The sequence below is a fragment of the Rhinatrema bivittatum genome, chromosome 3, assembly GCF_901001135.1.
Source record: "Rhinatrema bivittatum chromosome 3, aRhiBiv1.1, whole genome shotgun sequence".
NCBI lineage: Eukaryota > Metazoa > Chordata > Amphibia > Gymnophiona > Rhinatrematidae > Rhinatrema > Rhinatrema bivittatum.
Window position 1 is genome coordinate 117,720,334 of NC_042617.1, and position 27,648 is coordinate 117,747,981.

Below are 27,648 nucleotides of genomic sequence, written 5' to 3' on the forward strand. Positions count from 1 at the left end.
ACTTTCAGAAATTAGCGCCTGCCCAAAGGTAGGCGTTAATTTCTCCGGGCACTGGGAAAGTGCACAGAAAAGCAGTAAAAACTGCTTTTCTGTGCACCTTCCGACTTAATATCATGGTGATATTAAGTCGGAGGTCCCGAAAGTTTAAAAAAAAAAAAAAGCAAATAAATTTTGAAATAGGCTCGCAGGTTGAAATCCGGATGCTCAATTTTGCCGGCGTCTGGTTTCCGAACCCATGACTGTCAGCAGGCTCGAGAACCGATGCCGGCAAAATTGAGCATCGGCTGTCAAACCCGCTGACAGCCGCCGCTCCTGTCCAAAAAGAGGCGCTAGGGACACACTAGTGTCCCTAGCGCCTCTTTTTCCCGCCAGCCCTAATTTAAATAAATTAATTTACTGTATCGCCTGCTCTCCCGTGATTTTTACTGTATTGGCCCATTAGATTGTAAGCCCTCTGGGGACAGGGAAATACCTACATACCTGAAAGTAATCCACTTTGAAGCACTGAAAAAAAAAGTGCAAAAAGCGGAATATAAATCTAAATAAATAAAAAAATAAATAAATCTTATAGTGTTTGCAACTATATGCTTCAATATAACGCTCTGTAGTTCAATTGTTCTTTAAGAGTCCAAATAATTCTGTAAATTACTCGTGAATCACTGTTGAATTCAGTTTGGTAGCTATAGGAGCCTTCCTGGTCTAATGCTTCTGAGGGAAGAATGATCAACATTAGGAATTGGGAATTCTTTACAAGCACAGCAATACCTTATGTGCCTAACTAAACCCATCTCTGTCGTTTTATGCACATAATTTCACTGGTAAAGGAAAGTTGTGTTTAGGTTTCATAGTTTGTGCAGGTGAAAAGATTGCAGAGCCGAAAACAGGAGCCAGTGGCAGGATTAGGAAGGTAAGCGGGGGTTCTGACAGCTGAAGAGAGGCAGAAGAGAGCCATCAACTCAGAGCTGACAGGATTATGTATCCCCAGCCTTAGGAAGCAGGGGTTAGGAAGATGGAAAGCACTTCAGCAGAAAGGGAAGGGATGAAAGAAGGAAGTGGGAAGAGAGAAGGAGAAGAGGACTGCACTGGGAAGAGGAATGGATGAAACAACTGCATGAAAGTAGGGTGAAGGGTATGCGTGTTCCAGGAAAGAAATGTGCTGGTGTAGTCCTCCCACCCACTCCACCCCCTTCAAAACAAATCATTGGGGCAGGAGGTGTCTATGTGCATGGCTACTGTATTTTGTGCAGTGTATTTTTATTTTGTAGTGTAGCTAGTTTTAACTAGTTTTACTGATTTTATAATGATTTTGTAAGTTATGTAATTAGATTTACATTGCCCTGAGCTATGATGAAAAAGTGATTCATAAATTCAATTGTAAATAAATAAAACCCCGGCGACTAAGTGCTGGCGGTTTAAAAAAAAAAAAAAAAAAAAAAAAGCATGCCTTTGGAAATTGTGTACTCCAAAGACAATACAATTTCTATTCTTGTTAGTTGTTAGTTCTATACTTAGTTCAAAACCAGAATAAAGTTACATGGAACATTTTATAATTAGGAAGGAGACCCTAGCCTTCATTTATGAACAGTTGTACCATTTTTTGCTTATAAGGAGAAACTTGGGGCAGGTCAAGCCCAAAATGCAAATAACTTTATTTTATATTCCACTTTTTCAGCACTTTCTCTTTGGTAAATGGGTAAATGTATCATCGGGACACGCTAGAGAAATAACGTTCCTGCATGGAATAAATGATAGCTTTATGGAGCAATTGGTTCAGGAACCGATGAGAGAGGGAGCAATTTTAGATCTAATTCTCAGTGGAGCACAGGACTTGGTGAGAGAGGTAATGGTGGTGGGGCCGCTTGGCAATAGTGATCATAATATGATCAAATTTGATTTAATGACTGGAAGAGGAACAGTGTGCAAATCCAAGGCTCTCGTGCTAAACTTTCAAAAGGGAAACTTTGATAAAATGAGAAAAATTGTTAGAAAAAAACTGAAAGGAGCAGCTACAAAAGTAAAAAAAAATGTCCAAGAGGTGTGGTCATTGTTAAAAAAAAATAAAAAAATAAATAAAAAAATGCCATTCTAGAAGCACAGTCTAGATGTATTCCACACATAAAGAAAGGTGGAAAGAAGGCAAAACGATTACCGGCATGGTTAAAAGGGGAGGTGAAAGAAGCTATTTTAGCCAAAAGATTTTCATTCAAAAATTGGAAGAAGGATCCAACAAAAGAAAATAGGATAAAGCATAAACGTTGGCAAGTTACATGTAAGACATTGATAAGACAGGCTAAGAGAGAATTTGAAAAGAAGTTGGCTGTAGAGGCAAAAACTCACAGTAAAAACTTTTTAAAATATATCCGAAGCAGAAAGCCTGTGAGGGAGTCAGTTGGACTGTTAGATGATCGAGGGGTTAAAGGGGCACTTAGAGGAGATAAGGCCATCGTGGAAAGATTAAATGATTTCTTTGCTTCGGTGTTTACTGAAGAGGATGTTGGGGAGGTACCTGTAATGGAGAAGGTTTTCATGGGTAATGATTCAGATGGACTGAATCAAATCACGGTGAACCTAGAAGGTGTGGTAGGTCTGATTGACAAACTGAAGAGTAGTAAATCACCCGGACCGGATGGTATACACACCATAGTTCTGAAGGAACTAAAAAATGAAATTTCAGACCTATTAGTAAAAATTTGTAACCTATCATTAAAATCATCCATTGTACTTGAAGACTGGAGGAGAGCAATTGTAGCCCCAATATTTAAAAAGGGCTCCAGGGGCGATCCGGGAAACTACAGACCGGTTAGCCTGACTTCAGTGCCAGGAAAAATAGTGGAAAGTGTTCTAAACATCAAAATCACAGAACATATAGAAAGACATGGTTTAATGGAACAAAGTCAGTATGGCTTTACCCAGGGCAAGTCTTGCATCACAAATCTGCTTCACGTTTTTGAAGGAGTTAATAAACACGTGGATAAAGGTGAACCGGTAGATGTAGTATACTTGGTTTTTCAGAAGGCGTTTGACACAGTTCCTCATGAGAGGCTTCTAGGAAAAAGTAAAAAGTCATGGGATAGGTGGCGATGTCCTTTCGTGGATTGCAAACTGGCTAAAAGACAGGAAACAGAGAGTAGGATTAAATGGACAATTTTCTCAGTGGAAGGGAGTGGACAGTGGAGTGCCTCAGGGATCTGTATTGGGACCCTTACTTTTCAATATATTTATAAATGATCTGGAAAGAAATACGACGAGTGAGATAATTAAATTTGCAGATGACACAAAATTGTTCAGAGTAGTTAAATCACAAGCAGATTGTGATAAATTGCAGGAAGACCTTGTGAGACTGGAAAATTGGGCATCCAAATGGCAGATGAAATTTAATGTGGATAAGTGCAAGGTGATGCATATAGGGAAAAATAACCCATGCTATAATTACACAATGTTGGGTTCCATATTAGGTGCTACAACCCAAGAAAGAGATCTAGGCGTCATAGTGGATAACACATTGAAATCGTCAGTTCAGTGTGCTGCGGCAGTCAAAAAAGCAAACAGAATGTTGGGAATTATTAGAAAGGGAATGGTGAATAAAACGGAAAATGTCATAATGCCTCTGTATCGCTCCATGGTGAGACCGCACCTTGAATACTGTGTACAATTCTGATCGCCGCATCTCAAAAAAGATATAATTGCGATGGAGAAGGTACAGAGAAGGGCGACCAAAATGATAAGGGGAATGGAACAGCTCCCCTATGAGGAAAGACTAAAGAGGTTAGGACTTTTCACCTTGGAGAAGAGACGGCTGAGGGGGAATATGATAGAGATGTTTAAAATCATGAGAGGTCTAGAACGGGTAGATGTGAATCGGTTATTTACTCTTTCGGATAATAGAAAGACTAGGAGGCACTCCATGAAGTTAGCATGGGGCACATTTAAAACTAATCGGAGAAAGTTCTTTTTTACTCGGCGCACAATTAAACTCTGGAATTTGTTGCCAGAGGATGTGGTTAGTGCAGTTAGTATTGTGGTGTTTAAAAAAGGATTGGATAAGTTCTTGGAGGAGAAATCCATTACCTGCTATTAAGTTCACATAGAGAATAGCCACTGCCGTTAGCAATGGTAACATGGAATAGACTTAGTTTTTGGGTACTTGCCAGGTTCTTATGGCCTGGATTGGCCACTGTTGGAAACAGGATGCTGGGCTTGATGGATCCTTGGTCTGACCCAGTATGGCATTTTTCTTATGTTTCTTATGTTCTTATGCTGCTCTAACAACTAGGTTGTTACTCCACTTATATAAATTGGCAGGACAGAACCAAAGTCTGTTCTCTATTCTGATCTTTAAGGTAAGCAACTACCTGTCTATTAAACCCAGGAATGCTACACAAGAATTAATCAGCTGATACCTTACCAAAGATGTTATGTAACTTGACACAACTGAGCTAGACACTTGAATGTTGGTGAAGTTACTAATTTTAAATTGAGCAGACCAATACCATTAGTGTATTACATGACCAGGAGACACTGTTCCCTCTAAGCTGCATGCGAGTGTGCATGCACAGAGATAGTAAATGCTGCACGTACACCAAACAGTGTGTGCACAAGAAATCCCAATATTATTTACATTATACTAGATCATAGTGCACAAATTTGAACCTGACTTATAAAAAGTTGCCCTCCAAAAAAAATTTTTGTTCATGCGCTTTCAGAAATTGGAGTGAACATCTGTCTTCCAGATGTTTAGTGTATTTTCTCCTTAACATGAAATGTACGTGTGCATATGTTGGACATGCGGTACTAGACACACAAAAGAGTTGAATTATCGCACGTTAGAGATTTATGACTAGTCGTACCAATCTCTTAAGCATGACAGTTACCAAAAGAACAAGCATCTCATTCTACAGACTTTATATGGTCCTTACTAATCTCTCTATAAGATATTTAGAACTTTCCCTAATATTAAGGAGATAGCAAAAACAAAATCCTAAGAGAAGAAATCAAGGAATAGTTATTCTCTAATTCTCAGGAGTGCTCTAAATTTTAATTCTTTTAGACTAGAACACCAGATTTTAAAGCTGTAGATTTTGCTCTTTACCTTTTTTTATCGTTTAAAAGTAGCACTTAAATGTTAGATTTTTTTTTCTAACATAGCAACACAAGATACTACAGGATGAAAAAGTTTGTGTTTTCCACAAGACTTGCATGCAACACAATAATCTCTGGTTCCAGGGCAAAATACAAATTATCATCTATTAAGGCAATCTTCAAAGCAGTCAACTGGTGGTCCAGACATTCCTTAACTAAAATTATATGGTTGAAAATGTCTCTGTGGATCGGAAGGTCAATTTTAGACCTGGAGACAGCAATCTAGCCATATCTTTATCCTACAGTTTGTGGCATGGAAACCAGCCCCCCTCCCCCCCCCCCCCACCCTTTTTTTTCATATTGCTGATCAGCTGCTTTAGAACATTGCATCATTGGATGATGAAACCAGACACTACTGTCATAATTTTAGTGATGTAATAATTATTCTAATGTAGTACTTATACATCTCTGATATATAGTTCTGTAAAGCCCCCTAGACCAGGAGTTCTCAACCCAGTCCTTGGGGGCACACCAAGCCAGTCTGAGTTTCAGGCTATCCATACTGAATTATGCAGGAAATAAATTTGCATACAATGGATGTTGTGTACCTAGGACTGGGTTGAGAATCCCTGTCCTAGACAATTCCTGTTTGTATTAGATGAGCAACTTTTATGGAAGCATGGTATGTGAAACGAGAGCATTCAGATTTGAATGCTTGAACACTTGTCACTCCTGCTGTAGGAAGGACTGTGGTAAACCTTACATCAAGGGTGGCCAAACTTTCATACACCGAGTCCAAAATCAAAATTCATAGTAGCAGACAGCCTCCATAACTTTCACAAAGGTTGGGGGGGCTTTAGAGAAGGATGCCCTCATAAGAAAAAGCCAGCTTTCTCTCACAGAAAGACACACATGCACATACACAACACTTTTCTTTCCCAGACACACAATCCTTCCACTGTCACACTCCTCCTTACAAACACACACAACCCTTCCATTCTTTCTCTCCCAGTCACACATACACACATGCAACCCTTCCACACTCTTTTCCAAACACACACATCCCCCTTTCACTCTCTCTCTCTCCCAGACAGACACATACAGCCCTTCCACTCTCTGACACAACACACACAAGCCTTCCACTTTTTCTCCACACACAACCCTTCCATTTTCTCTCTCCCAGACACGTGCACGTGCGCACACACAAAACCCTTCCACACGCTCTCTAAATCCCAGACAGATATACAAAACCCTTCCATGCTTTCTCTCCGAGACACACACAGTCCATTCTCTCTCTGATTCACAGACACATACAATCCTTCCACACTCTCTCTGACACAACACACAATCCTTCCACTCTTTTCCTCACACACACACACACCTTCCATACTCTCCCAGACAGATGAACACAATCCTTCCACTCTTTCCCACACACACACACACACACACACACAACCCTTCCATTCTCTCTCATCCAGGAACATAGGAAATTGCCATGCTGGGTCAAACCAAGGGTCCATCAAGCCCAGCATCCAACAGAGGCCAAACCAGGCCACAAGAACCTGGCAAGTACCCAAATACCAAGAAGATCCCATGCTACTGATGCCAGTAACAGCAGTGGCTATTCCCTAAGTCAACTTGATTAATAGCAGTTAATGGACTTCTCCTCCAAGAACTTATCCAAACCTTTTTTGAACCCAGCTACACTAACTGCACTAACTACATCCTCTGGCAACAAATTCCAGAACTTAATTGCGTGTTGAGTGAAAAAGAATTTTCTCGGATTAGTCTTAAATGTGCTACTTGCTAACTTCATGGAGTGCCCTCTAGATCTTCTGTTATCCAAAAGTGTAAATAACCGATTCACATCTACTTGTTCAAGACCTCTCATGATTTTAAAGACCTCTATCATATCCCCCCCCTCAGCTGTCTCTTCTCCATGCTGAGCAGCCCTAACCTCTACAGTCTTTCCTCATAGGGGAGCTGTTCCATCCCCTTTAATAAAAAAAAAAATGGCAGCTCCAGTGGCAGAGGGTGAATGGGGATTCCCAGATCTCAAATTGTACGATATGGGATGTTTACTTAGATCCTTGGGAGATTGGATCCGTTAGACTAGTACCTATTCTGATATCCAATTGGAGCAACTTTTGGTGAAGCATCTTGATGTTTGATATATTTTGCATGCGCCAGTTGCAAAACTTCCCAATTCAATGCGTACTCATCCTTTGATATGTAAGTGATCTGGAAATTTTTACATAACATTCTTTCTTTGCCCTGGAAAATATCTTTATGGCTACCACTTTGCGGTAACCCAGACTTTCTTCCGGATCAACAAACTAGACTGTTTCTTCAAATCCAGGCCAAGAATAGATTAGATACTATACAATTTTTCAAAAATCTACAGACGTCTGGTATTTGACTTCACCTATTGCCAGACACATCTTTGTTTTGAATCCTCTGATTTTTTTTGGCCTACTATCAGCTAGCTAGTTACCTCAAATCCCTTATTTCTGGGAATCCTGGTCCCTTCTAGAGCTTTCCAAAATTTGCTCCTAATATATCAGCAGGGAACTTATGAACTATCTACTATGTAATCATTTTTGCAAATGCATATGAATTTTACCTTGCTCAGAAATTATGCATAAGTGGGAATGAGATTTACCACTGGGGACTGAGGAGACTGAATTTAGCGAGTGCTCTTTGGAGAACCATAACAGTTTGGTATCTGCTGGTCTACATGACCAGCATCTCTGCATTGCCCATCGGTTAGTTGTATCTCCCTTGAAAGCATTTCAAATGGGGATTGCAGATTCTCCTGTATGTGTTAAATGTCTGCACACCTGAGCTATGCTCTTTCACAATTTATGGGATTGTCCTGCAATACAGACCTTTCGGGAGCATGTTTGGCAGGATATATGTAAATGTATAGGAGGTAATGTAGATAAGCAGGCCCAGATATATGCGTTTGGCCTGTTACCAGAACCTTTGCTTTTTTTCTACTAAGTGAATGGGGTTTCTTTATAAGGCTCTGGCGTATGCCAAAAATGTATTTTGGTTAATTGGCTTTGCCCGGAAGCTCCTACTCTAGGGCAGTAGTCCACAGGCATGTTGAATTTAATGTCAATGGATTATAGACATGGGCTAGGGGAGTGAAAGGCTTTCAGAAATTCAAGGACATCTGGGGAGGGTATGTGAAACATCCCAAAATGCATTCGTGATACCCTTCGCTTTTGAACTCTTTATCAAGAAGGAATGTATGTTTAACACACTGTCCTCCATTTTAATATCTTATGCTCTTTTGCTGTACATCCAGGGCTGGAATGTTTTTGTATTTCTTTATATTGCTATTTTTCATAACTTGTATACATGGTAGACATCCAGGATGGTTTTAATCGCGAGGGGGGGGGAAAGATGTATGGAAGGGGTGCCATGTTATGAACATCTATTTGTCTATTTTATGTATTATATGTTGTTGTACTTGGCATTATAAATCCAATAAACATAACTTACATAAAAAAGAATAAAGAGACCATAAAGCGTACCTAGAAACATGCAGACAAAAACTGAAATGGAAACCGCAATAAATCAGAGAGACTGTTTGAAGTGTAACAAAGGAAAAAGAGAAACCTCACCAGTCCAATCAAGAAATATTAAAATAATAGCAGTAAAACCATATGAATAAAAAGAACAGATTTTCAAAACAGCCAATGAATGGAATATCCAATAATTAAAAACTCAAAAAAGTTTCCAGACACCAATAAAATATTTCAAAACAGCAGACACACAGACCAAATAATTAAAAATGATAAAAAAAATAAAAAAAATAAAAAAATGCTTCGCTCTTCATACCTGGGAATGTTTGATATCCAGGTGCCTGGAGATAGTTTTTAATTAGGGGGGGGGGGGAGTATTGCTTGAAACGTTCTCCTTTCTCTGTTACACACAAACTCTCTCTCTCTCACACTGGCTGTCAATCACGCACATATACATATGCTCTTTCTCTCTCACTTACATAGGCTCTTAATCACAAACCTAATTACATCTGTCTCTCTCACACACAGTCTCTCATTCTCACATTTACACACATGCTCTCTCTTTCTCTCACTTAAACACAGGCTCTCAATCACATACTCATTCTCACCTACACAGGCTCTTATATATACATACTCTATCTTTTCCTTATACACACAGGCTCTTAATCGTGCATACACATAGTCTTTTTCACATACAGGCTCTCATACACAAAGAATGTCAGTCAGACACACAGCTCTTACACACGAGCTCTCAATCTCACAGTTACACACATGCTCTCAATCTTGCACATATACACATGCTCTTTTATTCTCACTTACTTACTCTTAATCACATACTTCAATACATGCTGTCTCTCTTACACACAGGCTCTCACACACACAGGCTCTTAATCATAGATGCATATACTCTCAATCATACTTACATCCTCTAAAACATCCAGCCATTAATCATGCCATTTGCACATAACTTGTAATTTGACTTGTATATCGTTTAACCATTTTATTCTTTCCTATTTCTTCCTCTCCACCAAGTTTTGCTACCCTTGTTAATTGTAACTGTACCTTCGGTCACCTCAGTTCTAGTTTGATGTATTTAATGCACTCCCGTTTCATGTAAACCAGCAAGATATGTTCTCATGATTGCCGGTATATAAAAACCTTAAATAAATAAATAAATAAATAAATAAATGCTGTTTCATACAATAAGGATGTCAATCACACACACAGGTTCTCAAACACACAATCACACACACAGGTTCTCCCTCATATATACATACACACACATGCACACATGCTTACTCACTCTCTCCCCCCACACTAAAAAAAAAAACTGATGGTGGTGGCAGCAGCAGCCTCATCTTCTAATCTTCGTGGCCTTGAGAAAGATGTCCTATCAGCTGTGGGGGCAGACATTACTAGTTTTGCTCTGGGCTGATGCTGCCCGCCCTTGTAAATTACCATGTTCTCTTCCCTCGCTCGTGGCAGCTGCACACCACTTCCTCTTCTGTGCCATGGGGGCAGGAAGAAGAGACTATGCTGCTAGTGCAGCTGACTCCAGCAATCCTGCCACGTTCCAACCGGGCATCAGCATTTCAAGCCTGGGAGAAAGAAGAATTTACATCTCGCTGGGGTAAAGGGGAGCAATGGGTGACCGGAAAGTGTGTCGCCACATCTGCATGTGCTTGGCGACACACTGGTTGAGAACCGCTGGTTTATAACGAGCGATGGCAAACTCCAGTCCTCGAGTGTCAAAATTAGGCCAGGTTTTCAGGATATCTACAATAAATATGTATGAGAGATTTGCATGCACTGCCTCCATTTTATGCAAATCTATCTCATGCATATTCATTGTAGATATTCTTAAAACCTGGCCTGTTTGGTGCATTCGTGGACTGGAGTTCACCATCACTGGTCTATAAAGTCACTCAACTCCTGTCAGTTTTTACCTACACGTTCTCTTTATACACACACACACACACACACACACACACACACACATACACACACACATATACATATACACACATATACACACATATCCACACACTTGACCCATTCACTCTTCCTTTTTCCCACACACTATGAGACACAAAGCTACAACCTTTCCATGGTCTCCCTCCCAGACACACCACACATACGACCCTTCTACTCTCTCTCCCCTAGATACACACACAACACATCCACTCTCTCTCATGCACACACATATGCATGCTCAGTTACACTTGCTGGACACATACAGACCCTCATCAAATACAGAAAAAAGAAACCATACAATTTAAGTAGAAACTTACTGAAAAAAATTGAACTGGAAACCGTAATATGCCTGTTGCAGTGCAAAAATGGGAAAACAGAATAATCACCATTCCTCAGAAAATAATGAAATCAAGAAATGAAAATCATAATAGTAAAACTATACTAATAAAAAGAATATTTCAAACAGCTGATGAATGAAACATCCAATAATTTAAAATACATATAACTTTTAAAAATTTTCCAAACAAAACTTTCAAAACAGCAGATACATCAAATATCATCAAATAATATCCAACAATTAAAAATAAGGATTAAATAATCAAATCTGCATACCTAGGAGTCTTTGATTTCCAGATGTCCTAAGATTGTTGTGATTAGCAGAAGAAGAGGGGTTATATGTTGCACACACACACCTTCTCTTTTACACCCATACACACCTACATTATACATACACTCATGCACATACGTACATATGTATTTAAACACACATGCCCTCTTCACTTGTTTCCCTCTCTGAAGGCAAAAGGAGCAGCAGCAGGAGCCTCCTCTAGCCCCTGTGGTCCATCAGACTTTTCTTCCAGTAGCTAGATCCCACTGCCCCTCCTGCTCCTCACTGGGGGCAAATAATGCTGCTTCTAGCTCCTCGGGCTGCATTGTTTCTCCTTCCAACTGCTGAGAAATGCCCATGCTGCTTCTGACTGTAGAGTGAGAAGGATGATACTGATTTTTCTGGGCCTCTCCCCAGCAACACTGCCCTTCCTACTGAGAAGGGAAGGGGGACGGGAAATTGATGCACCTTCTGCCCCACATACCATTCTGTTTCTCACTGGGGGTGGGGGGTTACAGTGTTCTTTTTTTTTCTAGCTCGATGGACTGATCCATTCTTTCTTTTTCTGTCCATGTCTGTCCAAATCTGTTGTCTTCTTTAGGCCTCTGTTCCTTCTCCTGCTCATGACAATAGGAACAGCAGGAGGGAGAGTGGAGAGGAGTTGCTGCTGGTGGCCAGAAGGCTAATTTATTTTGCTGATTCAAATTTTGGTGGGGCCATGGCCCTTGCAACCCACCCCATTCTGATGCCTATGAGTGCAGCAATCCTCCCACTTCATAGCAGCTGGTTCGGGCAAAAGTTGTAAGTATACAACTTCTACCTTAGCTGGCTGCTGAGAAGGGAAATAATTGATGCTTGTAGGGGCAAATAACATAGCTATATGTGCATCAGTAGTCTGGAACCACAATTTAATCTTGAAAGAGCCGCATGCAGCTCGCGAGACGCTGATTGGCCACCCTTGCCCTAGACAATCTAACTAGATAAATGAAGCTTGACCGACGTGCCCGCAAATGCGCAGTAGAGAGCAGCTCTACTGCGCATGTGCGGGCGAGCACGTCAGTCTTAGGCAGCGTCAAAAAAAACCAAAAAACATGGCGGCAGCGGTGGTAGCAGCGGCAGCGGGCAGCGGTAGCGGGCGGCGGCGGTAGCGGGCGGCAGCGGCGGCGGTAGCAGCAGCGGTGGTGGGCGGTGGCGGTAGCGGTAGCGGGCGGCGGCGGTAGCGGCAGCGGGCGGCAGCGGAGGCGGTAGCGGCGGGCGGCAGTGGCGGCGGTAGCGGGCGGCAGTGGCGGCGGTGGCGGGCGGCGGCGGTAGCGGCAGCGGCCAGTAGCGAGGGAGGGAGGAGAGAGAGAGAGAGGGAGGGAGGGACGGACTAAGTGGGAGGGGCGAAGAGAGAGAGTGGGAGGGAGTGATTGAGTGAGGGGGAGGGAGTGAGGGGGAGGGACTGAGTGAGGGGGAGTGAGCGGGACTGAGGGAGAGGGAGGGAGGGAGTGGGACTGAGGGAGAGGGAGGGAGGGAGTGGGACTGAGGGAGAGTGAGTGGGACTGAGTGTGAGTGAGAGGGAGAGAGGGGGAGGGAGTGAGTGGTGGCCAGGTGATTTTCTTGAGTCTCCATTAGCCATGTGGTCATTGAATTTCTGTCAACAAGCAGGCATGAATTAGCCATAATATGTGGGTGATGTAGTCAGATAATTCTCTCAAAATTCAGAAAAGATTTACTGAGTATGTACAAAAAATTTAGCATGTGCACACTGCTTCAATAGCCCCCTCAGTTTTTTGGCATCTAAGCTACCATATGAATGTATCTAATTTTAGATTTTTGGCCTTAATGTTCTCTTACAGCCTCGTTGTTTGTTCTTTCTCTGCCACAGGCTCAGCAATCCCCCACACAGAACTTTTAAGTTCTAAATAGAAAATAAGAATATGGAAAAGTTCAAGAAGCCTGCAGTCAGTGGCTTCAAGGCCTGCAAGTATGGGTGCCAGATGTTCCCACCAAATATTCACGCAGTCTGCTACTGCCACTTGGCCTGGACTATGACTCCTCCAACTGCTACAGCGGTGGTTGGATGTCCACTGGGGCATATCAACACTGTGCCTAGAACATTGAGACTATAAATATTTGCTGGCGGATGAGAACCCAAAACCTCTGTACTAGGTGAAAAATGGAGCCACTCTTCCAGGAGGACTCTCAGCATAAGAAATTGAGATGGAAATCTTCCTTCTCTTGTTCTCACAAGCAGGGAGGGTAAAGCTTCCATCCTTCCTTTGCTGCACCAGTACACAGATCCATCTGAGTTCAGGGGTTGATTATAGTGGGCAAACCTGGAGTGGTGCTGAGAAGAGCACCTATAAATGCAAGGGACCCCCTTCGGGGCCATCCCCCTTGGAGTCAAAGAAAATATTGATGCAGGGCTCCGGAGCAGGCCTCTCCTCGACGCCAAGGCAAGAAATAGCTTTGTTGCAGGTCCTTTCATCCTTCATCTGAAGATCCTCATGGTGTCAAGCCATTGATTTTATCTGGACCAGGTTTGGGGGGGGGTGCAGTCAAGGCACTATCCATGTCATTGGTGTAGCCATTGCAGTCTAGGGCACAATCAACGCACTTGGCGCTGCATGCAAAGGTTCTGTCAAAACCAGAGCATTTAGGTGATTAGGCCCATTCCTGCACCATGGTGCGAAAGGAGGTGTTGCCAGCACCATCCATGTACCAGGGTTCTGTTTGATGGGAGCTGTTAGTGTGGAGCACCTCAGTTGATAGCTGTCACATCAGGTTCCTCCTTGGCTTTACTGGCAACCCTTAGTGAGGATAAACCAATCTGGGTTTCTGAAAAGGGTCCCCAGCTATTAGAGCTAATGGAAAATTTCTTTATCTCCTTAAACCTTAAAGACCAGAAAATGAAATTAGAAACTCTGTTCATGATGGAGGAAATTTTCCCACATAGTGTGGCTGCCCAAAGACCTATACTAGAATATATCTCACCTAAAGAGCTTCCAGTGTTGGGAACAAATGCTCACCATGAGGGCTTTGTGAGGTCTCCTTCTCCATGGGAAGCCCCTTCATGAATTGGGGAAAAAGTGGGATTTGTTCATTTTGAGTTACCACCAGACATTCCCCCCTTGGACTAGCAAAGATCTTTTCAGTATCATGGGGCGGGGGTGGGGGGGTGGAGGAGGAAGATTATTACATGGGGATTCTTTCAGACCCCCTTACCTCAGCTTACCTTTTTCACTTGGGAATCTGCTACTCAAGTTTTTGAATAAGCTGGGAAAATGCTGACTGGCAGTATCAAGAAGAAAAAGGACCCAAGAGCAGATGTACGTGTTTCTTTAATTCCTTCAACCTCCATTGGATTCCATGATTATCCCAGTTCACAAACTTCTAAAGTACTTGCAGATGAGGATGTGGAAGATGCTGACATTGTCTTGTGGTGGTCCAGAAGCTGGACCTAAAGGACAGGATCCAGGGTTCACCAGGCTTTAGAATATTCCAATTACCACACCACTCCAGTTTTGAAACATGCTAAGTGCACACATGATCACTCCAGCATGCCTCCTGGAAAGGATACAAAAGCATTGGAGGTGTTTGGGGGAGAAAAGGCCTTCTAGGGTCCATGCTGATTGCCCAGATTGCAGTTTATCAGCTTTATATGGTGCTCTATTTGTACAAATAGTAGTCCTCTGGGAATTCTGCATTACTGCAGAGTGCAGAATTCTCTAGCGCAGTTGTGAAGAATTAGGCAGGCCCCGGTGTGCCACGAGTAGAGGTTGTCCTCATGGTGAAAGAGCAGGCCCTGGTGTGCTGCGAACAGGATGGCCTCTGCTTGCGGCGTAAGTGGAGCAGGCCTAGGTGTGCCATGAGCGGAGGATGCCTCACTTGAGACAAAGGAGCAGGCCCCCAGCGTGCCCTTCCGCTCACGGCGAAGATGGAGCAGGCCTCAGTGAGAGTGTGTGTGTGTAAGACTGCGAGCCTGGGGGGTGAGAGAGAGAGCATGTGTGAGGGTGTGTGGATGTGGGTGGCAGAGAGAGGGAGCCTTTGTGAGGAGATTGTGAGAAATTGGGAACTGGTGTGTGTGAAAAAGGGATTGTGTGTGTGAGGGTGCTTGTTTGAGACAGCGAGCCTGTGGGAGAGTATATGATATGTAAGAAAGAGAGCCTGTATGAAGTGGGGTGTGTGTTAGAGAGAGAAGGAGCCTATCTGTAGGGGGGGAGCCAGTGTGCAGGGATGTGTGAGGGAGAGACATAGGTAGCCTGTGTGAGGGTGTATGCATGAGAGAGAGAGGGAGCCTGTGTGGGGGTGTGTGCAAGAGAGAGGGAGCCTGTATGAAGGTGTGTGCATATGTGTATGAGAGAGAAAAGGGTAGCCTGTGTGAGGGACAGTATTGAGAGAGAGGTCAAACTCTGGGAGTGGAGATAAAGTGGAAGAGATTGAGCCTAGAGGTGGATAGAGATAGTGGAGATGGAGTTGGGGCCTGAGTGGGCAAAGTGAAAGGAGACTGGCCAAGGGAGTAGGGAGAAGAGGGTGAAAGACACTTACAATGAACTTCTAGGGAAATTCTGCTCAATATATTTAAAACTCTGCATCTTTAAGTAATAACTCTTTTCTGTATTACATTTTAAATTAGTTACTTAAAGACTTTCATGTATATTGTTATTTTGACCAATATAAAGTATGCAGACTTTTAAATTTTTAAGTTTTTGTGCACAGAATTTAAAATTTTTTTAGTGCAAAATTCCCCAGGAGTAAAATGAGTGCAAAAGCTAAAGCCTTTGGTATAATCAAACACACAGTAGGTGGACTTCCATCAAACTAGAGAAATGTTAGAAACACCGCATCTGTTCAGTTTATGAAGATTTTGATACCTGGCCAGTGCTCTGTAAGATCCTGAATCTCTCATTGCAAGCAAGAGGCCTCCAAGGTGATGTGTGATCATCTTGCAGATGGTACCCTCCCTAGGGGACAATTTTGATGATTAAAGTTCAAGAGTCGATAGCTCAGATTAAAGAACATCAAGCCACCTTAGTCATAAACAAGGATGGCAAAAGACTGACCTGCTCCTGCTAGATGCCAGTATTTTCCTACAAGTGTCCATAATGCTATAAACTCATCTGTAAAAATTACTAAGTTCACAAAGATCAATATATAATCTTACATAATATCACAAAGTTCAATACAAAATGTCACAAAGTCTCAATGTAAAACAAGAAGTCTAAGCTAAAAGTCACTTTATCCTCCATTGCCTCAGGTACAAACTTAGATTGTAAGCCCTATGGGGATAGGGAAATACCTGCAATACCTGAATGTGAACCGATGTGATATGTCAGATTGAATGTCGGTACATAAAAGTAAATAAATAGATAATAAAATTCTTCCAAAGATGTCTCTGTCATTCTTTTCAGCGTCATTGAACTCCTCCCACTGTTTGACAGTAACATCTGCCCACTCAAGGCTGACAAGAAGGAAAGTTGTCTGCCAAAGGCTCAACAGCAAATGCAGTCTAATTCTGGGATCAGTTTTTCATTATTTTGACACCCGCGTCTCTGCTGCCTCTGGTTGGGGGAAGGATTCAGTCCTTTCTCCCAGAATGGCTGTGTTACCAAGGAGTACGGGTCCTAAAAATTGTGAAGCATGGATACCACCTATGCTTCTCTCTCCCTCCTCCAACTTAATGGATTTCAGTATTTAGCTTTGACCCTTCTTTATCTGCCTAACTACAGCTGGAGATGGAGTCACTCCTTCAGCAGAAGGCAGTCAAACCTGTCCTTTCTCAGGAATATGGCCAGGGATTCTATTCCTGTATTTCCTAATCTCCAGGAAGCGGGGGGGGGGGGGGGCATTGAGATCTACATTGGACTTGTGGAGACAGAATAAATTGTTGGTGCAGGAGAGGTTTAAGATGAAATGCTTCCAGACTATTCTCCCTTTCATTTAGTTGAGGGATGAGATGTGTGTTTTGGATCTAAAAGATGCTTATGCCCAGCAAAAGTTCCTCAGGTTTGGTGGAGAACGATGGGCACTACAGATACAAAGTACTCCCCTTTGGCCTCTTGGTGGCTCTGAGCATGTTTACAAAATGCCTGGCTGATTAAGTGGTGATGGATCTATCTCTGTCAGGAATTCTGGAGTCCCTCAAGAAGACCATATGATTTCTCTAGTCCCTGGGTTTCCTGGTCAACTTTGCCAAGTCAAACCTGGCTTTCACTCAAAGAATTCAGATCATAGTAGCCTGCAAAAAGCATTTCGCCCTGTCAAAAGAGCAGCATTACTGATGGGCCTAATAATCTCTCCTTCAACAAGACCAAACATATGATGGTCAGTCCTGATCCTTCTCAGACATATGGCTACTGTGGTGTATGTTACTCGATTCTTGTGCACATGCGGGGCCTTTAGTGGGGCCCTGAAGCCATTGGGATCAGTTCTACCAGCCATTATCCCACCAAATATCTGTGAACCCCCTCCCTGCCCCCCCCCCCCAAAGATAAGAGCATCTCTTCAGTGATAGATTAATCCAGAAGTTCTAAAGGTGGAAGTCTCGCTGTATATTTCAACACATTGCGTGACTCTGTCTAGTGACACCACCACCAAGGGGTGAGGGGCACGTATCAATGTGATGTGGAGTCATCTGCAAATCAACTACCTGGAGCAGCAGGCCATCTGCTGTGCTCAAAGGATTTTCTCTTACCTTCTTACCTTCTTTTGGGAAAAGAAAACTTGATCCAGATGGACAACCTAGTAGCTATGTTCTGCAGAAAGAAGCAGGGAGTTACAGGCTCTTATGTCTTGTGCCAGAATGCCCTCCAAATCTGGTCATCTGCAGGACATCACTGTGCCCATCTGGGAATCCAAAATGAAGTGATGGACCGCTTCAACAGTGTTAATACAGCACCTTGATCAAGGAATCGTGGACGCTTTATTCAGTCATTGGGGAAGGCCGGTCATTGCCTCAAACAGAAGGGTTGAAGTTCTGCTCCATGCATCCGAGCAGCTACAGGTCTGCTCCCAAAGGTTTTGTGCTAGGTTGGAGTATTGATCTACTCTGTGTACTCTTAGATTTTTCTAATTGCCAGCACTGTCCGACAGGTCTTTTGGGACAAAGCAATAATCTATAGCACAGTCAGGTCACAGCAAATATGGTATCCATATCTCATGAGTCTGTCAATTCAGTCTCTGGTTCCATTGGGAATGTCTCGGATTCTCATCAGGCAGGAGGAAGTTAGGCTGTGCTATTTGAACCTGCCATCACTGGCTCTTATGTGAGGTTGAATATGTAATAGTCTCCTCTTTACTCCTGTCCAAAGAGGCGGAGGATATTCTAATTTCTGCCAGGAAACTTTCAACCAGAAGATCCTACGGTTCTTTACTTGGTATAGGGTCAGCCAGCTGGATCCCTTCTCCTCTGGCTCAAGGGACTTGCTTTAGTATCCATTTTCCCTCGTCTTCAAACCTTAGCAACTCGTTATTCATAGTTCATCTCCATGCAATTATGGTATATCACCAACAGGTGGAAGGGGATAAGTTCTCTCTACCCTTTGGTATCCAAATTCAAGAAAAGTTTATAGCATTCTCAACCTTCAGTCAGTAAAGCTTCAGTATCTTGAAACTCCAATGTAGTCCTAGCTCAACTCATGAAACCTCCTATCAAAACTCTTGAAACTGTGAACTTGAGGTTTTTTACCTGGAAATTGTTTCTTGTGGCAGTTGCTTCAACACAAAGGGTAAGTGAACTATGGGCTCTGGTTTCGCATTCACCATACCTTCAGTTTTTTGCACAATAGGATGATCTTGTGAACTTACCCCAAGTATCTTCTGAAGGTGCTATCTGCGTTCCACATTAATCAAACTATTGTTCTACCTATGGAACCGATGCAAAGAGCTGAGCATTAAAACTGTGCTGAATTCCAGTGCATAGTTTATTAATGAACAAGCTTTTTTTTTTTTTAAACTCCTGAAGCAGTAAGCTAATGATATGCTAATATATCAGGAGTTTAAAAAAAAATGCACATAAATCAGAAAATTTGCGCAAAGGCTTAGCACACAACAAAACATGGTTTATGTGCACAAATCATATTTTCCATGTATAAAATGATTTATGCACATAAAAAAAGGCTTTCTACTCCGAAAGCCTTTTTGTGCAAGTAAATCATATTTTATGCGTGAAAAACATGATTTGTGCACATAAACCATGTTTTCTATGCCTAAAGTCCTGACCACAGGTCCTTGCACCAGGGCTCTAGATTTTGTCCGTAACATTGGAAAGTTTTAGTCTTGGAAACGTTACTCCACCTTGCAATAGGAGTTAAGTTTCCAGTGCTAAGAAACATGAAGTAAGCCAACACATTGGAGGGTAATGGCTAATGCCGTGATTAGCATGTAATTTCCATGAGAGGGCACTATCCTGTGCACACATTGTTGTGTGTAGAACATTTTGCACATTGGCCTCCGTTTTTTCCAAGTTCACATGTGCTGAAAGTAGAATAGGCTCTTCACTCCTTGGACTGTAAGAGCCCTAGAATATTACCTAAAGAGGACTCAGCCTCACTGTCTAGCTTCTTCACTGGTTTATGACCTTTGATCCCAATAGATTGGGAAAGGCAGTTGTCAAATGAACTTTGTCCAGTTGGCTAGTGGAACATATAGCACTTTATATTACAGACTGTGTCAAGATTACAGACTGTGTCAAGGCTCATCAAGTGAGAGCCATAGAGATGTCAGTGGCTCATCTCAGGGCCATTTCTGTTGACATTTACAAAGCTGCTTCTTGGTCGTTTGTTCACGCCTTCATATCCCACTACTGTCTGGACAGCATATTCCTGAGGAGTCAAACTTTGGAGAAGCAACTTTTCGCAGCCTGTTCTTCCAGTAGTCCACTCTTCACTTGGTGGACCAAAGTCTGCTTTAAGTAAGTGCTTCTGCTTTATAACCCTCAACTGGGGGCTCCCTGCACATTATCTCTAATTCATGCTTACTTGTCAATGGAGAAAGAAGGTTTGCTTATCTGTAAATGGGGTTCTCTGTAGACAGTGGTATGAATTAGCCATACTTAATACCTGCTCCCGCCTCCCTGGAAAGTCAGCTTCCTCATTTAAGCTTAAACTGTGGAAACGATTGAGATGCTATAACAGCTGCATGTGCGTTTGTGCTGTCAGATGACCTTGCCCACAAGTAATGATGAATTCATTCTGCTGTCTATGGAGAACTCTGTTAATAAATTTTGCTTTCTGTCACTGTGTATTAAGAATGAATTATTTCTTTTTGTGTGTGTTTGTGTGAAAGATTATATTATAGCATTTCTAGTGTTTATGATGGGGAATTTATTAACAAGATACATCATTTAATGTTGTGCAGGGTCTTGACTTTAGTAATGTGAAACTTGGAAGCACTAGAGAAGTTAACTTTTTGACAGTACTGTGTATCTCTGAGGGTTTGGTTTGGTTTTTTTTTTGAGGAGGGAAACTAATTAGGAGGGTTTTTTTTAAGACCTCTGTGCTTTACTAAAGTGAATTTTCAGTCACAAAACATTGCTAAATTTCTAATTTATCATGGCTAGGGGGGGTTTGGTTTAAAAAAAAAAAAAAAAGTAATTTTTTAATTGGATGAGGATTCAGTCAGTGCAGGATGCTCCTAGCTTACAGACTCTGAGAAGCAGGATGCAAACATGAGTAATGACAGCGGGCCTGTAAAATGCAGAATAACCGTCTGACTCATCTTGTACAGTGCAGTATATTTGTCAAGGAGACTGAATCATATGTGGGGGAACCACTTTTCAGTCAACCAGCTGGTGGTACATAGGTCAACAAGAGAGGATCCATTTTATGAGAATCTTTTTAGTAGTGATAATGGTACTGAAAAGCACTGTAATGGGTATAAAACGTAGAGGAAATGGCATCTCCTAGCAGGTAAGTGTATTCTATACTCCTTATTGCTTTTAAAAACATAGATTTTAATAAGTACTCGGATGATTTGTTATAATATTTTTAAACCTTATTCAGTAATTCCTAAATCAGAAACTGAAGGCTTCTTCCTATTAATATTGGTTTCTCTGGAAAACTTAAGTTTATTTGATCTATATCTGATAAAGTGTAAAAACAGAAGAGAAAAAGGTGCTGCCTAGATAAGAGCTTGAGGCAGTTCTCTTGCTCTAGGGTACAGTCTTCATCTGAAAAGTGGCATATTTTATGACAAAAAAAAAATGTTCATTAATGTATCTGGAACAATGTGCAAGCAAACCCTTTTGTGTTTCATCTGAAAATGCACAAGTTTCAAATGTTATATATTTATGTACATTTCTATATATAACCTTTCTCTATTGCTGTGAATACTTTTCTCAAACTGTTCAATTTTAAATGTTTAAAAATGGGCATTGATTACTGTAACTACATGTGCTGTTGAGGCTTCTGTGGTGAGCTTTAACAGTACATGTTGGTTTATGATTTTTAACACCTGTGAAACTGCGAGTCTGTCATATGTGTGGTTTTGTGATGAAAATGTCTTCTGTGAGAGACTATGAAAAGGAAACTAGTTTTATTTATAACTAGCTGTACCCGGCCACGCGTTGCCGTGGCTCAGTCTGGTTTAATTTAACAATGCGCATTAGCTCTGCTCCAGCTGTCCCAATTCCCCCTCCCCCCCCCCCTTCCCCGGCGGTGGATGGACTGGCTTGGCGACTCTTTTACCCTTTCCTCCTCCTGTTTGTAACTGTCTGGCAGTCCGTACTTCCCCAGCGGTGGAGGAACGGGCTGAGCCGTTTCTCGGAGCGGCGACTCATCTGCCCTTTTCTCCTCCCCTCTGTGACACCCAGCATGTAGCGCAGAGCTCTATGGTCCGCACATGCGCGGTAGAGCTGCTCTCTACCGCACATTTGCGGTCCGTCGGTCAGAGCCCATTTATATTGTAGATAGCGTGTGTTGCTTTTACGTCCAACAGATGGCGCTGTTTTTCCCAAAAAGCATGTTTTTACCTGTCACAGGTGTGACATCTATATAATATAAGTATATAAAAACATGTGCGTATTCGAATGCAACGTTGTATCAAAGCAATCAGTGAAGAACTTTCGGAGATTTAAGATTTTTAACAAACGAACATTTTACATTTTTATTTATATAGATACAAGCCAGACATGGAGGCATGCTTGATATTTTGTTCCACTTGGGCACAGGCTTGCCCCCAAACCTACTATTCCTAGAAAATTAATGCACTTTAAGAAATTTATATAGTAGAGGAGTAGAAAACATCTGGTACCTAAACTTAAGCACCTGACTCCCCTGCTAGCCCTGTGGCCCAGTCTGAGAGGAGCAACCATTGCAGCAAGAAGCGAGAGGGACCCACTGATACTATTGTAGCCTGGGGCTAACCCCTGATGCAATGCTGCATAAAAGAGAAAAGGCTGGAGGAGAGAGTGAGAGACTGAAGGTCTTAGAGAGGGAAGCATAAAGAGGGGTGAGGAAAAAGATAGCAAATGATGTAAGCAATGTAAACCAAAAAAAAAATATGAATTGGATTTTAAAAATTACCCAAAACAAAGATATGTAAATTATAAAGGGAGAAAGTGGAATCTTCTCTAGCTCCTAAAAATGTGATCTGACATTTAAATTTAATATTTTTCTACTGCATTAATGACCACAAAAAATTCTAAATGAGCTGGATTGCTTGCAAAATGTTACCCTTCATATTGGACTTTTTAATTTGATTACAGTATATGCCTCAACATTTTATGCTAGTACAGGCTTTACAGACACATCATCTAAGTATAATGTGCTTATCAGATCTGAAAAAATCACAGGCTAAAATGCATGGCCTGGTACTCAAAGGAATATTATTTTATTTTATATTGTTTCGTATTGTTTTGAAGTTACAATTGTGTTTATATTGTTGTACTCCTTTGTGATTTATGGATCATTATACTATACATTTTATAAACTGACTAGACCTGGGAGAGGAAGTTGCAGTGGATGCTGGTGCAGCCAAGGAAAGGACATGTCAGTGGCTTCCACTGACAGGGCTCTACTGCTGGGCTGTGGAGAATGCTGGGAGAGGGGGGAAGAAAAGGAGGTTGGGTAGGGGAGAATGCCAGAAAAGAGGGTCACTGGAGGGGAGGATAAGTGCCTGGAGAAAAGAGAAAGGGAGCGCATAGAAAAGTAAACATGAAGAAAAATAGACAAATGAGTGAAATATCCATAAGAAAAATAGAAATTTCCCTGCCTTCTAAAAATGTTTGGCTGATGCTGTTTTCTAAATATATTTCTATACTAGCTAATATTGAGTTCTTTTTGATGTGGTAATGCCTGTTGGTGGTAAATTGCCAGCAAGGATGCCTATGAATTGATGCTAATTTTTGGGTTAAGCTTCACTTTGGCTGCCAGATTCCTATTTCTCTTATTTTAAAATAGATTGAGGATCAGTGGGACAAAACTAACATTTTACGTAGCATTTTGCAAAGGTAGAGATGAACCATGCGGTAGGGCTTGACTATATGAGCTAAGAACAATTAAAGATACAGTGAGCACTCAAGGAACATTTCTGTCCAGAACAATGGAAAAAAATGTCACCTGTCACTGCAACTTTTCCAGGAATTTCATTTGTATGAAATCTGTTGTCACATAATGGATTGCATCCTTGGAGACCAAGTCTATAGTGACTGAATTCTTTGGGCTTAGGCAAATCTGGCTCAGAGCCTGGCATTCTCTTTTGAGTAGTGATTCTGTAGTAGACAGATTCAACTTTATAGCTTTGCTAGATTGTGAGACCTGGATGAACATATCTATAAAATTATCAAAATTTCTTAGAATACTACTAGTAAATCTTTCTGAGGAGTTATGATTAAACAAAGTAAGTTTCTACTGACTATGGGAGATTTATCCATTTTTGAACAGAAAAAAACATTTATAGGATGTATTTCCATTGAGGAAAATGGATATGTGCCTGAAAGGTCCTTCTTTCTATTTCTCATCCTATAGGGGTGCTCTAAATTGTTTTTAGCAAGTAACTATTTGTATTCAGAGGCATATCCCAAAATGTGTCTAAAATACTGTTGTAGTCGGGAAAAATATTTAAAATTTCTAGGCACTAGCAGGAATTTTTAGAAGTCAAGTGGGGATCCCTGAACCAAGTAGGTTTGATTTTCACAATAGTCAAATTATACTAAATTAACTTGGTTGTAGGATAAAATGTATGCAAATATATTTCATGAGCAGTCATTATGGAATGGTGAAAATTGGATCTCTGCAGCATTCAAGAACCATATTTCATCAACTCTGAGATGGAGAGGTAGCTATCCCTGTCTTTTATATCTCGCTAGACATCAGCACCAGAGGACTCAACCCGAAGGAAGGGTGGCTGGCATAGGCAGAAGGTGTCTCCCATCAGCTGCCTGGCTTTCCTGACATTAGCTTGCTTGCTTGTGGCCAGATGTCTCCGCAGTGGCAAAAATCCAATGCTTGGAAAAGAGAGGAACTGTGTGTGTAAGACTCAAGAGCCATAGTCATGCACCTTCCTGGAATGGGACCTCTTCATGCTTCCTGGATATAGAATTGAGCAGGAGCTCCTCTAAGAGATCTTCACGATCGGCAGAACAAGGCAGATCCCTGGGGTTGAGCAAATAAAAAACTAAGAAAAGAGGTTTTGCGGAGCCAGCTGTGCATCTGGTGCCTAAAAAGCTTTGATCTGCCCTGTTAATACAGCTGATGCACTTTCCTCTGGCCCCAGCACCATCGATGCACACAGCTCCATCAACACCTAGAAGTACAAAGCATTGGCATCATCAATGCACAAAGCCCAGATGCATAAGTCCTTGGTGCACTTGACATACTGATCCCCAGAGCATACAATGCATTGAGCCTCAACACCAGTAATGCTCAGAGAAATGGAATAGGCTGCTTCATCGACAAACTGGGCCACAGTGCTGACTACGCAATTGTTCTCTACTTTACCTATACGGATAGGTGGATCCTCAGGGGCAGAAGGTAAGATGACAGAAGAATGGTCATCTTTCCAGAGACAAGTAATGTTAGAGACGTCTCAAAGATGTTGCATGAAGTGATTCTGAAAGTCTTCCCCAGAAGTAGACAATTTCAAAACACCGCAACATGTCTGGTTTTATTAAGGAGATGAGGAAGTCGTAATTAACTAAATTAAGTTTGGTTTTTTTTTTGTTTTTTTTTAAATAAATCAAGAAACATTGATCACTTAAAAACCTTGTACTTTATTCCATTGCATAAAAAATTAAAAAGGAATCAGAAAAAACTTTTAAAATTACCATCCAGGTTAACTTTATTCCTGTTTTTAATCACGAACAACCATCATCCCCCTATATTTTGTTTGCTATTTATTCCAAAACATTTTTGTAACTTTTTTTTTTTTTTTTAATTCATAAATTTTGTCAAAACTGAAGTTTTGTCAGACACATGGAACAGTTCACCACTATCAAAAAGAACTCATCATTCTTCTTAAACTAAGATCTGAACAGTTTACTTCATTATACACATTCTCCAACAAAACCCCCCAAGTGTACTTAGCTTAACTCCATCCACGTTAGTAGACGCTGAGGCACCAATCCACGGCAGCGTGTTAGCCCAACATGGCCAGGTTTCGAAGAAATTCTTCGTCAGGGGAAAAACGCTTGCCCACCACTCATCTCAGCTCAAAGATGTTATTCATAAATCTTGTTCATTCCTTTATTTCATAATTTCAAACTGCCCGCTCCGCGTTACATGTATCCTTTTTCAAAAATGGCGAACCTACACTCCCATCCGTAACGTCCTCATTTAAAGGGACTACATCATGTGACACCATCCTGATGTAATAGAGAAAAGCCTTCCCTTTAAACCCAATTAAAGCAACGAAAGCCAGTCAACCTGGTCGTTTAATCCAAAAGGGGCTTCTGTTTTTAATTTGTGAATCCACAATTGTTCTCTATAATTCAACAAAGATGCCATGTCCGTGAAAGCAGATGTACTCTCCACTTTCTCAATCACAGTCCACCTTAAATCCGAAAAATTATGCTCTTGTTTGATACAGTGCCCAACCAATGGTGCTGTTAGTACCTTGTTATTGATTCTGGACCTATGTTCCATCAATTTCTGTTTCACAGCTCTTTTAGTCCATCCTACATAAACTTTCGGACATCCGCAGATAATTGCATATACCACATTGTTTGTGTTACAATCCTTTCAACAAGTGTGGCTCACCCTCAGTCCAGTGTTAGGCTCAACCCAGCAGTCCCCTTCAATGGCATTCTCACACACCATACAGGATCTACATTTCAAATGTCCTCCTCGAGACATATTAACTTTACTACTCACACTAGCCTTCACCACCTTGTCTCGAATGTTTGGCCCACGAGTAGTTGCGAACATGGGCATCTCCTATGTTTGCAGAAAATAATTTTTGTCTGGAAGGAATAATTGGAAAAACGTTTGTAATCCAGATTTGGAACTTACAAGCATATGGAAGAAAAGAAGAGAGAAAAAAATATGTAAAAAATTATGTATGTGGGTTGTTGAATTTGGTATTGGTGGAATTACCTACATTAGTGGATCTTGGGGTTGGCAAGATTAACAAAGACATAATATAATTGCCATATTGTTTCAGGCTGAAGGTCCATCAAGCCCAGTATCCTGTTTCCAACAGTATCCTATGCAAGTCACAAGTATACTTCAATATCCCACACAGTAAATAGATCTCACACTGCTATCGCACAGTAATAAGTAGTGGCTATTCCCTAAGTCTACTTGGTTAATAACAGTTTATGGATTTCTCCTTCAAGAAGGAGACAGTGCAGTTGAAGGGAGAGTGTCTCACTCTTTCCATCTCCCAAATAATTTCCTCTAGCAGCAGGCAGGGGAGGTTGAAAAAACATCCTACTTCAAGTGCAGGTCTTCTCTGTGTTGGCTGTGGCAACTCCTTCCTTTTCTTGCTGGTCCCAAAATGGGGCAAAGAAGTGCTGATAGAGTATCACACAGACCTACTTTGAGCTTTTGCACTAGCATAAACATTTTAGGCAATCATGTAACTAGTTCAGTCTCTGATTTATAGTTCTGCTGAGCCAGATTATGAACGTTGCAGGTTTATTCAGAAAGAGACTATGATCTCTTCACAAGCTGAGCAACATAGAGCTTTATTCAAGGAAAGGTGGTGATACTTGCACAATCTCCTCAGCTTGTTCCAGTAACTTTATTTCCTTGAACACATTACAGTAATATCTGTATATCAAATTAATTTAGCAGTGAATGTTTAAAGATCTTCAATATCAAAAGACCCAATTTCCTAGCATGTAGCCAGATGGACTCAGAACCAATGGGTATTGTGCTCTTCTGCTAGCAGATGGGAGACGGAGTCAGATTTCAAAGCTGACATCACTCTAGATATACCCCTGCAGTAACCTCAGCTCTTCGGTATCTCTCCATCTCCTAGCAGATGCGGGCACTATCCCATTCACTAGAATAGTGAATGTTAAGAATTACAGCA

At 41.5% G+C, this 27,648-nt stretch overlaps 1 protein-coding gene across 2 annotated transcripts in view; it reads left to right on the top strand.

Moving 5' to 3' along the window:
* The window catches only part of SPRED2 (sprouty related EVH1 domain containing 2), a 348,637-nt gene that overhangs the window by 143,906 nt on the left and 177,083 nt on the right, over positions 1–27,648 (top strand). The gene's annotated exons all lie outside the window — the stretch shown is intronic.